The 13,854-nt window shown below is 39.4% G+C and overlaps 1 protein-coding gene across 1 annotated transcript in view; it reads left to right on the top strand.

Annotated features, from left to right (window-relative positions):
- GALNTL6 (polypeptide N-acetylgalactosaminyltransferase like 6) overlaps positions 1-13,854 on the top strand; it is a 1,162,176-nt gene that overhangs the window by 950,922 nt on the left and 197,400 nt on the right. The gene's annotated exons all lie outside the window — the stretch shown is intronic.

Raw genomic sequence — 13,854 nt, 5'->3', positions numbered from 1 at the left:
CCTGCTGAAACGTGGAGCCGATGAGCGAGCAGAAGCTGGAGGAGGGTGCGGGTCAAAGAAGGTTTGCTTTTTAGAAAAAGGGATATTGCAGTGTTTTGGGTTTGCTTTTTAAGAAAAGGGATATTGCAGTGTTTTGGCTTTGAGATGGAATGACTCAGTAGAGGACCACACATGAAGATGCAAGGAAGAGACGGGACAGCTACAGGAGCCATGTTTGTGGGCAGATGAGGAAGGTGGGATCAAGGGCGCAAGCGGAGAGGGTGGTCTGATATGAGCGCACGGACAGTTCATTCCCTTCATCGGCAGACGAGGGGGAGGTGCTGACAGTTTGGCCATTTGATGGTGAGAGGTGGCCTCAGTTCTCCTTCAATAAAGAAGAGAATGAATTTGACGGCCATCCAAGTCCCCTTGCCCCCTCCAAGCTCCTTGGCTTCCATAGCCAATGAAGACAGAGTTTCAACCTTTTCTAATTAGATATTTTATACAGCCTTTCACCTCAACAGCCTCCTACCTTATGATGCACTGGTTTCAGCTCTTGGGATCTCTCTTAAGGAAAACTGTAGATTCAGAAAACACTTATTCACAAAATGTTCATTATATATTATATATAATAGTCATAGCTGTAGTCATGTAAACAACCTAAATCAACAATAAGGAAAAATTATTCCACATTTGAAATAATATTTCAAGGTAATGACATGGAAAATTTCAATCTTAGTTTTAAAAGAACATGTAGGCTCTAAATAGAAGCATGAAAGGTAAAGGAAAATGTAAGCAATGATTGGCTTTTTTCTCAGCTTTATTGCGGTATAATTGACAAATAAAATTGTAAGATATTTAAAGTGTAAAACATGATGATTTGATGAACGTACATGTCAGCTTAAACACATCATCATCATATATATATATTTGGTGAGAACATTTAAGTTCTACCTTCTTAGCAATTTCAATCACACAACACACTGTTACCAATTACGGTCACCATGTTCTACGTTAGATCCTCAGACCGCATTCAGCTTAAAACTAAAGTTTCTACCCTTTTACCAACCTCTCCCTATTCCCCTGCCCTGGCAACCACTTTTCTACTGTTTCTATGAATTTGACTTTTTAAAAAAATTTCACATATAAGTGATACCACCCAGTATTTGTCTTTCTCTGTCTGACTTATTCAGTGATTGACTTTTAGTGGTATAATTCTTTTTGATTTTTTTCCTCTTCTTTCCACTTTCCTAAACTTTCCAGGTCTTCTATAATAATTATATACATATATATTACTATAAATACTTAATTCACTACATTAAATTCCCTATACTTAAAAGATTCCTAATGGATACATTTGGGTTCAAGTTTTTCTTTTCCTCCTGACATGTAATCACTGACATTTATTGAGTACTTAAAATATTTCAGACTCCCTTTACTGTATGATCTTGGGCAAATTTCTTAACCTTTCTGACCCTCATTTTCCTCATTTGCAAATGAGTATCGTTTTTCTCATCTGTAAAATGAGAATGTAATAAATTAGCACATGAACATATCTCAGAAATTATAAGCGCTCAATAAATATAGATATTATTATTATTTCCATATATTGCTTTGTCATATTTTGCTACTTACTCTATTGGTTCTTTTCATTCAAGGACATGAGACACATTTTTGGTCCTCTTTATATTTTCTTTTTTCAATTTTGAGCCAAGACAGTGTCTTCTGTGGTCGCTCTCCTTTTCATTCTTTAACAGTATTATCAAGAAATGGAGCAATGCCTTGGGAGGACGTACCTTTAGCAAGTCAATTTTCCTCAACAAGGGCAGACAGCTCATTTCCTGCATGTCTCCTCCTGTATTGCAGTACAAGAATATTGTGAGGCACTGGGAGTTTCGGTAGCCTTGGGAACAGGACCAATTTCCAGATATTTAATTTAGCTCTCGCCTCATCTAAATTGAAATTTTGACATAGCATTTTTCTCACACTAACTGTTTAGAGGGATTCTTTCCAATTTGTCTTTATTTATTGTGAAGTCAAGCCAAACCCCAGAGCTTTTTATGGCTGTTTTGGCAGTTATTGGGTGACAGTATTCAATCACTCACACAAATGCTAATTTGAGATTACTGGTCCCTATAACTCTACCCATATAACATTCCCACCCAGTAATTCCAATACACGCTTCAGAGAAACTAAAGAAAAACAAAATGGCTTGTAGCACGTATGTGTGAATGACACTAGGTTTGTTTCAACTCCAGAGAAATGCAGAATTGAAAGTACTTTCAAAAGGGCAGAGATTCTGTTTCTCCCATTTGATATCTGTGCTGGTGTATGGCATCTTATAGTTTGTCTTTGTTCTGCCTGAATTTTATGCTTTTTCACTTGCTGAAGATCAATTTCTCCCTTTCTCAGGCATCCCAGCTTCGGTTTTTTATAACTTTGAGTTTTCTAAAAATTCTGTAAATGAATTTTCAAATCCTGTGGATCCAAAGGTGATCTTGTGTAGCTTGCTGATTTGATACAAGCAGCATCTGACTTCACTGGGAGGCTGTGACGTCACCCTGTTACTAGCCTTGTTGATGGGCTCATATGACCTTGGAATTGTTTATGCCCAGAGTTTGTATTTCTTGACTTGATTTTGTCTTAGGAAAACAAGTTACAGAAAAATCATTATTTTGATGGGAAAAACTCACTTGGTCCCAATTTTTAAGATGGTCGCTAGGAGTCAAACCGGCTCACCAAACACTGCTTGTTCCAAGGTATGAATGTGTGTGAGAGTACAAATAAATCAATAGTTAGCAGTAGCATTAATGTCGGAATACAAAAACAATCACCTTAAAATCACATAACCTGGCGTCCAGCACAATATATTAAGTTGTTGAAGCAGATGGAAAAGTGTGAAATTTATGAATAGGACTTTTACCCTTAAGGCCTTTAGAGGAAAAAAAGCATAAACATACTGGTCCTTTTGATGTTTTTTTCTTGGTTAAATTTATTTTTTAAAGCCTCTTATGTCTCAAGACAAATTATCTTATAAAATGTGCATTTCTGACAGGCTTACACATTAAAGGAATCATTGAAAGATAAGTAGTGACTTCTCTGGGAAGAATGAGAAGATAGATATATTGGTAAATATGAGGAGATTAACTAAGGTAATTAAGTACAAAGTATAGAACTGATAATTCAGGCTGAGAGAGGGCAGGGCTCTGGGGGTCCCTGATGGAGCCTGCAGGCCTCATGCCTGAGGCTGGAAGAGGCAGGCATAGTGCAGAGAGGAACTGGCATAGACGCCTGAAATCGGATGTTTACTCTAAACCACAAGGAGTGTTTAGACTGGGAACTAGGATGTTTTCAAATAAGGTGTTCTTGATCAGTCTATACTACAGTGAGAAAAAAAGAAACACGTGCTGGAGGCTTTTCTTGTACAATTGTAGTCCTGAAACTGGCATCTGTGCTCCTTTCTTAATTTGAGTGTATTCTACATTGAAAGTATTTGTCATTGTCAGTACTCAGATTTTTCTTTCTTTATGGGATATTTGATATTCAGTGAATTAGGAAGAGTCACTGGAGAATTTTCTGGTTATTTTCTCAAGACTTCGGCTAGAGTTCTCCGCCACATTCAACTAAAACAAGATTTATTTAAATATACATTTTACCAAAAGGATCACAAGGGCTTTAAAATTGAATAAGTATCCTGTGCATTGCTGGTGGGAATGGAAAACGGTGCAATTGCTCTGGAAGACAGTGTGGTGATTCCTCAAAAAATTGAAAATAGAATTACCGCATGCTCCAGCAATTCCATTTTGGGTGTATATATCCAAAAGAATTGAAAGCAGGGTCTTGTAAAGATATTTGGACACCTATATCCATAGCTGCGTTATTCACTATAGACAGAAGATAGAAACAACCCAAATGCCAATTAACGAATGGATAAAGAAAATGGGATCTATACATACAATGGAATATTATTCATCTTTAAAAAGGAGGGAAACTCTGACACAGGCTACAACATGGGTGGACCTTGAGAACATTATGCTGAGTGAACTAAGCCAATAATAAAAACGACAAATACTGTATAATTCCACTTACATGAGGTCCTAGAGTAGTCACACTCATAGAAACAGAAAGTAGAATGGTGGTTTCCAAGGGCTGGGGAGAGGGGGAAATGGGACTTATTTAACTGTTATAAGAGTTTTAGTTTGCAAGATCAAACAGTCTGTAGCACAACTGCACAACCATTTTGATTATATAATACTTAACACTACTGACTCAGCTGAATACTAAAAATAGTTAAAATGGTAAATTTTATGTTATGTGCATTTCACCACAATTTTAAAAAAAACTAAATAGGTGAAATGAAGAGGTGATCTAGATGAGCTTAGAGATTATTTTCTCCTATGTCAACACTGATAATTCAACTGATATTTATATAGGGTTTTTTATTTAAAAGAGTGCATTATGTGTAATGTTTTTCTAGAATTAAACTATTCTCTAATATTTACAGACTAAAGCCTAACACTATTTTGGCAAAATTCTTGAATATTTACAGGGTCAAATAGTATAACGTTGAACCAATGACTTTTCATAATATTGATGGTAAGACTTCTACATTTGTGCATTTAGACTAAATTATCATGTATGTGGCGCAAATGAAAACTTATAAACTATATGACCTATTCCTTGCAATACACAGGATGTTTAAAATAAAATAAAACTACTGAATTATTAAAAAGCAGAAATGTTTCTACAGAAATGTTTCCATTGTATTAAAATGGATCAATCTGTGGTGAGTTCAAAATACTCAGCAAAAATATTTCAAAGAAAAGACCTCTGAGTTGTTTTTTTGTTTTTGTTTTTGTTTTTGTTTTTGCGGTACGCAGGCCTCTCACTGTTGTGGCCTCTCCTGCTGCAGAGCACAGGCTCCAGACACGCAGGCTCTGCGGCCATGGCTCACGGGCCCAGCCGCTCTGCGGCATGTGGGATCTTCCCGGACCGGGACACGAACCCGCACCCCCTGCGTCAGTAGGCGGACTCTCAACCACTGCACCACCAGGGAAGCCCAAGACCTCTCAGTTTTACCCAGTTTCCATTCACGTAGTTTTCCTTTGAGGCAGAAGTTACAACATCAGAAGAAATGATACAAAGCAAATAATCCTGAATTTCAAAATTTTATATTGCGTGAGTAGAGAAAATACAGTTCTCATTCTAGGTTCATGTAAACAGAACAGTTACAAACTATAAATTTTATATTCAGATTATGTCACTTGTATTCATTCACAGAAGTCCTTTAATTACAATGACTTTTGAAAACTATAAAATGCTTAGAATGGATGGACTTAGAGATTGTCATACTGAGTGAAGTAAGTCAGACACAGAAAGACAAATATCATATGATATTGCTTATATGTGGAATCTAAAAAAAAAGGGTACAAACGAACTTATTTACATGACAGAAGTAGAGTCACGGTTGTAAAAAATAAACTTATGGTTACCAGGGGAAAGGCGGGAGGGATAAATTGGGAGACTGGGATTGACATATACACACTAATAAATATAAATGGATAACTAATGAGAACTTGCTACGTAAGCACAGAGAGCTGTACTCAATACTCTGTAATGACCTATATGGGAAAAGAATCTAAACAGTGGATATGCGTATATGTATAACTGATTCACTTTGCTGTATACCTGAAATTAACACAACATTGTAAATCAACTATACTCCAATACAAATTAAAATAAATAAAATAAAATGCTTAGGAAAATATCACATAATCTAAATATGAATTATTTGAGACATATCATCAGACAAGACCAGTTTTTAAATAGTCCTTAGGCAAATACTGTGGAAAAGGAAAAATAGAATTCAAATATTTCTATTATAACTATACATTACCTTCTCAAAATTGAAATAAGCAATGAATGTGAAAATCAAATGATAGATGAAGTGAAATAAAAGCTGCGTCACAGATATGCAATGTTTGTATAGGCATTTATGTATGTACACATTTGTATAGGCAGTTTTTAGGCGATCACCCAAATGCCAAAATATTTTGTATGACATAGTCTATTAATTTACTCTTGCAAAATCCATTCTAAGAGGATATACACTAAATTTTAAAAATGATAAAGAAAATAAATATTTTAACTATGGATTTCTCCTTTTTTTCCTTTCTCTCCTTTTTACACACTATATTTTTTCTGAAAATGGTCTTAATCCTTTTATGTATGTGGCACCTATATTTTTTTCACTTCGGGGGCCTTGATTCATAAGGTATTGTACAAATAATCTTTGATATCCAAGTGTTTCCCAGAGAGGAGACTATAAACCCATTTACAGTTCTAACCATGGAGAAGGAAGCTTTTTGTGAATGATCCTGGGCACTAGATTCATGGCCATTACCACTCCACTGGGGCTACACCCTGGGGGGAAGGAACAGATGTTGTGACATTTCTTTTGTGTTCCTCTGAGCATGTCACACATTTAAAGCTATCCTGAAAATATACAAATCAATTAGCTGTTCTTTAAACAAATGATGAAAGAAAGAGAGATTGAGAGACACGAGGACCCCATAGAAGTTGCCAGGTGTCCAGCTGACCTGACCGGCCAAGAGAGGACCCCACGCTGAGATGTATCCCATCCCTCTTTTCTATGTGGGAATGTAGGATCTAAGGGCAGATCACAGACAAGTATCAGAATTCTCCAGGCAACCAAAGCTCACTGCTTCTCACTATGAAATGTGTGTGTGACGTCAGAGATATTTTCAGACACTAAAAGGATTTAACAAGAGGAGAAAATCACAAGAAAAAAGTGAGCGGTGGAGTGGCGCTCAGCTGAGCCAGAGCCGGGCAGTGCTGGGGGTAAGAACAGGATGCCAGGCATGTGTAACTACCAACATCCACTTCTCCTAGATTCCTCTCCATGCCCTGCTCAGAAAACTCCAAAGCTGTCATGAAAGGTTACCAGTCCTTCACTGGTGACCTTCCCTCCTCTCAGAAATGAGGGAACTCAAATCTCATATAATGGACAGCAGGCATGCAGAGGGAGACACTGTCTCCACCTTCCAGGGCTGTAAATAAAACGGCCCTTTGCTCCTGCGAGAAACACAGACCTCTGTCTTCCCCACCTGTTCGCTATATAAACATCCTTGAAAAGATAATCCAGAACAAATGGTAGACATTGCCTCATTCACAAAACATGTAGAAATACAAAGGACCCCCGAAGAATGGTATCCCATGATTGAGTGGAATCAGGGAGTCTCATGGGGAAAAAAACAAATCTCAAATCCTTTCCCCAACATTAAAAAAAAACTGGTAAAAAGTAGAAGTCACACATTTTAGCTGAAAGAGGGGAATATTTGATATATCGTGGGTTTCACGGTAATCATGTTTGCCTCATTTTAGCATGGTCTCAGAGTGAGCTTGTTGCGTGTTGATGGTCTGCAAGATGGTATGCCCAGCAGAAACAGATGGATGGGCCCACTGTGAGGGTCAGACCACTTCCCAGACATCAGGGGCTGCTTTTTTTTTTTTTTCCTCAACTGTATAATTAAATCAGGATCCACGTTAAGTCCTCTCCTTTGATATATTTCTTAAGTGTCTTTTTTTTTTTTTTTTTTTTGCGGTACGCGGGCCTCTCACTGTTGCGGCCTCTCCCGTTGCGGAGCACAGGCTCCGGACGCGCAGGCTCAGCGGCCACGGCTCACGGGCCCAGCCGCTCCACTGCGCGTGGGGTCTCCCCCGACCGGGGCACGAACCCGCGTCCCCTGCATCGGCAGGCGGACTCTCAACCACTGCGCCACCACGGAAGCCCTCTTAAGTGTCTTTTAATCTTTAGGATTCTCTTTCCGTTTCTTTTTTTCTTCTTCTTCTTCTAATTTATTTGTTGAAGAAATCAAGCCATTCGCCCTGGAGAAATCGCTATAGTTTAGATTTTGCTGATTATCTCCCAGATGTGCCATTTCACGTATTCATCAATCCTTTATTTCCTATAAGTTGGTAGTTAGATCTATAGGCACAACCGAATTCAGATTCAGCACTTTGCCAAGAATGCTTCATAGGCAGTGATGTGTTCCCTCATCAGGAAGCACAGAACAGGTGATCTGGCTCCTTTTGTGAGGTTAGCTTGATCCATTAGCTCATTAGGGGTTGTAAAGGGTGACATTCTATCTCTTCTTTTTTTTATATTAGCTGGAATCTATGTTGCCTATTTATTTAAGTTTAGTGTCCCAGCTATTTCCCAAATGACTCAAGATGCTTTGTACACTAAAAGAAGAGAAAATAAGACATTTGGAAACAGAACTCAGTTGAAATCATAATAGAAGCAATTAGATACAGTTCCAGCAATTCTAATACTTTCTTGGTTGAATTTTTTGTGCTCTAGAGATAATATGAAATGCTTATATTTGAATGCTATGAAAAGGGACATACTTAGTGTGGTCAACCAGGACGTAAAGAGATTGACAGCTTTCTGGAGTTAACTAGAGACATACATTTCTCCTGTACAAAGAATATAGAAAATGTCTCTACACTGCTAAGTAGATAGTTATCCTTAACACTGCCACTTGGGATTAAAATACACACATGACCTGTGTCAAGTAGATTGAGAAGTGGCAGAATATCTTACAGTCTCTAATTGTGAAAGTACTTGTCACTGTGATAAGACCTCAGATTATCCAGAATACTTACGAGTATATCCTTGTTGTAAAAGGGTGAACCAGGAAGGTTTAAGGTATGTATATTTCTGTGTGTTTATAACACATTTCATTTCATCATCAGGTATCACCCACAATAACTAACATATATTCTATATGCTCTTAAGGCCATATTCTGCTACATTCTATCTACCAACACCAGAGTGTAAACATCAAAGAAATTTCAGCTCTATAATATGTATTTAGATATAGAAACTCGTATCTCCAGATCAGTAGGGTCTCCTGCCCCCCCTTGCTCTGTCCTTGAGGTTAAATTAGGGGATTCAAAGGAGACAGAAGGAACTTGGCAACAATTCCAGCTGCTGAGCCCAGGGCAGCTGTCTGTCCAGCCTTTGGTGAGCCCACCACTCGGGATACCCTGGCCTTGCTCTGTAAAACTGATGGTCACTTAGATTCCCTGTCCCCTTGGGAACACTCTCTCAAAGGAAGACTAGAAAGCTGTCTAAACTCTGCTACTGTATTTTTCTGACATAATAAGCATAACTTATTGAACGGATCTAGGTCTCTGATGAACTTAAAGTGCTTCAAGGTCATGATTTTGATATCAGTGACAGTCTTACAGACAGGGAGCTGCAGGAGATTAGACAGATGCTGTACTGACCAAAGATAAGACCCTGGCATTTGTCTTTTGACTAAACGTCTGATACATGTCAGCTTTATTTTGATTTGACTCTTGCTTTCCAAAGTGACGTGCAGCCCAAAGAAACACTGAAAGACCAACAATTAGGATGCTTTTTAGGAAAAATGAAATACTTGATAGATAAGATCTATGCCATAAGTAAAACTTAACAAGAGAAATCACAGAATCGTAGAACTGGAAGGAATATTTAAGATCAACCCATCTCATTCCATGGGTGAGGAAAATTGAAGTGACTTAACCAAAGGCATAGGGTCAGTCAGTAATAGGTCTACAACTCATGTCCTTGGCTCTGGACTAAAAATCACTGAAGGTGACTTTTTAGTGCTTAGTTGCTACCCTAAATACTAAATATAGTGTCAGTTTGTGGCGCATAAGTGAAATCTCTAGAAAAAAAGGAAAAATACATTCAGAAAACTGCTACATTTAATGTTCACGGTAGCAAGACACCAAAATTTCACTTGAGTAAAACTCATCATTTCATTATTACCTCCCAGTGATACAATAAACCCTGGGCAGAAATTGTCGTGTTTGAAATTATATTAATTCTTCCAGGTCATCAGGGTACCACTCAGTGGATTTTAACAGTAATATACCCACCACTAGTCTAGGGCCACGAACTAAAAAAAAAGTTAATGGTTCTACGAATGTTTCCTAGTCAATAAAAAAATGTCTGCTTTAGGACTTCCCTGGTGGCTCAGTGGTTAAGAATCCGCCTGTCAATGCAGGGAACACGGGTTCGAGCCCTGGTCCGGGAAGATCCCACATGCCACAGAACAACTAAGCCCGTGCGCCACAACTACTGAGCCTGCGCTCTAGAGCCTGCCAGCCACAACTACTGAGCCCACGTGCCACAACTACTGAGCCTGTGCTCTAGAGCCCATGCTCTGCAACAAGAGAAGCCACCGCAATGAGAAGCCCGTGCACCACAACGAAGAGTAGACCCCGCTCGCCGCACCTAGAGAAAGCCCGCGCAGCAATGAAGACCCAACACAGCCAAAATAAAGACATAAATAAATAAATATAAATTTATTTAACAAAATGTCTGCTTTATAAAACTACCATCCACTCTCGTTATTCTTTAAAATTAGATGAGTTCAAAAGAGATCTTCAAAGATGCTGTACTTGAATTAAAATACAAAATCATGTTGAAAATCATTTGAATAATATTTTAGAAATGAATCTAAAAACTGTTCATACAAAAGAAATGCAAACTGTGTTTAATTTAAAGCCATCTCTACCGTCCCCAGGAACTCCCTTGTATGAGAGCCTAATTTGCTAATCAGATGGAAAATACCCGTCTTCATCGTGAGTTATGGTTAATTAGATGTTACAACTGAACTACTAAGAGACAACGGACCCCTCCAAGGGGCAGTCAACTAGAACATTATTCGGAGGCAAAGCAACCTAATTACTACCGCAAAGTTCAAATTAGAGGAGTTGATCTGAACACTTAATGGACTCACTTTGGGGTCAAACCTCTTGAGATTAGTGAATTCATACCGGACAGTCTTTTTAGTACATTAAAATGGGCTTTGATAAAAGAAAAATACACAGAATCAGAAAATGTACAGAGAGGGAAAGGCAACATGTAGAGATGCTCCCACCAAGTTCCAGAGAGTTTCCTATAAACTAGAAAGTGTGGAAGCATAAATCCCAAGTTGGGACAATCCCTCACGGGTGACCGACAACCCCCTGCTTCTTGCTTTGGGACACGTGGGAGGCGAATCTCTTCTAGAAAGAAGCACTTTCTCATACGCAGCTCCAGAGGATTAATCTTCCTCTCCCCAAGAAGAGACTCCTGTAGTCCTTAGGGGTTAGAGAGGAAAGCAGTGAATGCACTCAGCTTGTCGAGATGGCACCCACAGTGGTACATTTGACAGAAGAACCGTGAGGTTTAAAGAAAGGGTGAAGAACACTGTTTGGGTGGGTTTAGCAAATGTGCATGATCTATTTTCAGTCCCCTATGACTGTGGGGACACTGTTTCCACAAGGCGGTATGTCCTGTGGTCCAAACAACTGATTTACAAATAAACTTAGAGAGTGATTCTTGTTGGTATGTTGGTGACACAGAAGGATTTCAATGACTGAATACATTACAGGAATGAGATTGTAAAGTTTTCCTAAACATTGATTACCGTGAGAAGTCCTAATAGAACACAGGCCTTTCACAACTGGTACCCACAGAGCCCTTGCATGGATCACCGATCACTTATCATGCCTTTGACAGCACACCTGGATGGCGGGCCTCTGCTTCATTTCCCTAACAAGACAGTAAGCTCCAGGCTCCCTCAGAGGCGGCACTGGGCTGTACAGCCCTTGGGAATCTTCCTTGGAGCTTGCACACAGTGGAGAGGGGAGGAGAGAGCCAAAGGGAGGGGGCACAGCACACCTGGCTCAAAGCAGAGACACGGGACAGCCAGCCTCCTAGGTGAGACTCTACCACACAGCCATCAACTCATACCAGCTCGTTCACGGCTAGCCAAAAGTGTTTCACTTTAAATTGGCAATAAACGGAAGACGATGAATTATCCAAAGCTCACTGAGAAATACAAGTCTATAATTTTCATCTTTCAGACTTAGCATTCTGAGGCATTCCTTCAGCTATTTAGAAATGCTGTTTCTAGGACTTCCCTGGTGGTCCAGTGGTTAAGAATCCATCTTGCAAGGCAGGGGATGCCAGTTCAATCCCTGGTCGGGGAACTAAGATCCCACGTGCCACGGGGCAACTAAGCCCACACGCCACAACTACAGAGCCCATGCGCTCTGGAGCCTGTCAGCCACAACTAAAGAGAAGCCCACGCACCGCCACGACCCACACGCCACAACGAAAGATCCCACATGCCACAACTAAGACCCTATGCAGCCAGCCAATAAACAAATAAATATTAAAAAAAAAAAGAAGAAGAAATGCTGTTTCTCTTCCTAAGTACAAGTGATTTACTGGGGTCTCCAATTATTGGCTTAATAAATGTTTACTGAATGAGCACTGATAGGTCTGTAGTCAAAAGCTTGACCCTCCTCCACCCTGTAAGAGGACAAAAATTCCCCCTGAGTCAGGTTTAGGGAGTTTGAAGCACCTACTCACATCTTTCATCATCACAGACTTCCCACCTAGGTCTGGCCTGACTCCAAATCCTGTAAACTTTGCACTCTGGAGTCTGATCTGCAGATCTCTGTTCATTACAGGAAAAACAAAATAGAGGGGGGCACATTTTGATCTAAAATATTCTGGTGGAAGGCCCCACCAGTATTCTTTTACAGTAAAAATTAGAATGTGAAATATTTTAACTGACCCATTGGCAAAACATATCTATAGGGCAGTCAAGAAAAATAAAGGAAATTGAGAATTTTTTAAGCACTTCACCAATAATCAGAAGCAATAAGAATAAGGATAAGAACTTCCCTTGCGGTCCAGTGGTTGGGACTCCACGCTCCCAATGCAGGGGGTGCGGGTTCGGTCCCTGGTCGGGGAACTAAGATCCCGCGTGCCATGTGGCGCACCAAAAAAAAAAAAAAAAAAAAAGGAATAAGGGTAAACCCTTGCATGCAGAGAAACTCCATTGCAGAGTAATTCTGACATCTGTTAAATTGGAGAGCAGGAAAGAGATCATAAATCCTTCCATGAATCCCTATTGTTACAGATCATAGGAGGAGACAATAATAATTGATTGCAAACATGCAGAGAAAGTTTGAAAGTGAAACCTACAGAACAAACAGCATGCTAAGATTCTGTTTCAATTAATATTAGACTATGCTTGTTAGAAACTCCAGGAGAGGCTGAGCTTGCGCGTCCGGCAACGGGAGAGGCCACGACAGTGAGAGGCCCACATATGGCAAAAAAAAAAAAAAAAAAAAAAAAAAAGGAATAAGGGTAAACCCTTGCATGCAGAGAAACTCCATTGCAGAGTAATTCTGACATCTGTTAAATTGGAGAGCAGGAAAGAGATCATAAATCCTTCCATGAATCCCTATTGTTACAGATCATAGGAGGAGACAATAATAATTGATTGCAAACATGCAGAGAAAGTTTGAAAGTGAAACCTACAGAACAAACAGCATGCTAAGATTCTGTTTCAATTAATATTAGACTATGCTTGTTAGAAACTCCAGGAGAGCCCTCTGAATGTTTTATATGCAGGAGACTGAAAGCAGAGATGAGTATATATCCCACAGAAAGAAAGCCACCAAAACACACTTATTTGGCTTAAAAAAAGAACTGAGAGATTAATGCATTTTATCACAGCCAGTAGGAAATGTTTTAGTCTGTAAATAAGTTATCTGATTTGATTTTGTTCCCGCTGTTTGTTTTAAATTAGGCAAAGAAGCATTTCCAAATTTTTGTTTTCTAATCTTAAAGACCTAAGTCCACAGTGATTATGTAGCATCTCACCTGCCTATCCCTGTTCACATCTAATTTTAACAGCAAATCAGTCACTTTCCACTTCAAATCAGGAGCCATGGGCCGAACTTGCATGCCAGTTTGCTATTGCCTCACGGGGGGGGGGGGGGGGGGGGGGGGAT

Source organism: Lipotes vexillifer, unplaced genomic scaffold, assembly GCF_000442215.2.
Source record: "Lipotes vexillifer unplaced genomic scaffold, Lipotes_vexillifer_v1.1 scaffold668, whole genome shotgun sequence".
Lineage (NCBI taxonomy): Eukaryota > Metazoa > Chordata > Mammalia > Artiodactyla > Lipotidae > Lipotes > Lipotes vexillifer.
This window is presented reverse-complemented; position numbering and strand designations above follow the sequence as displayed.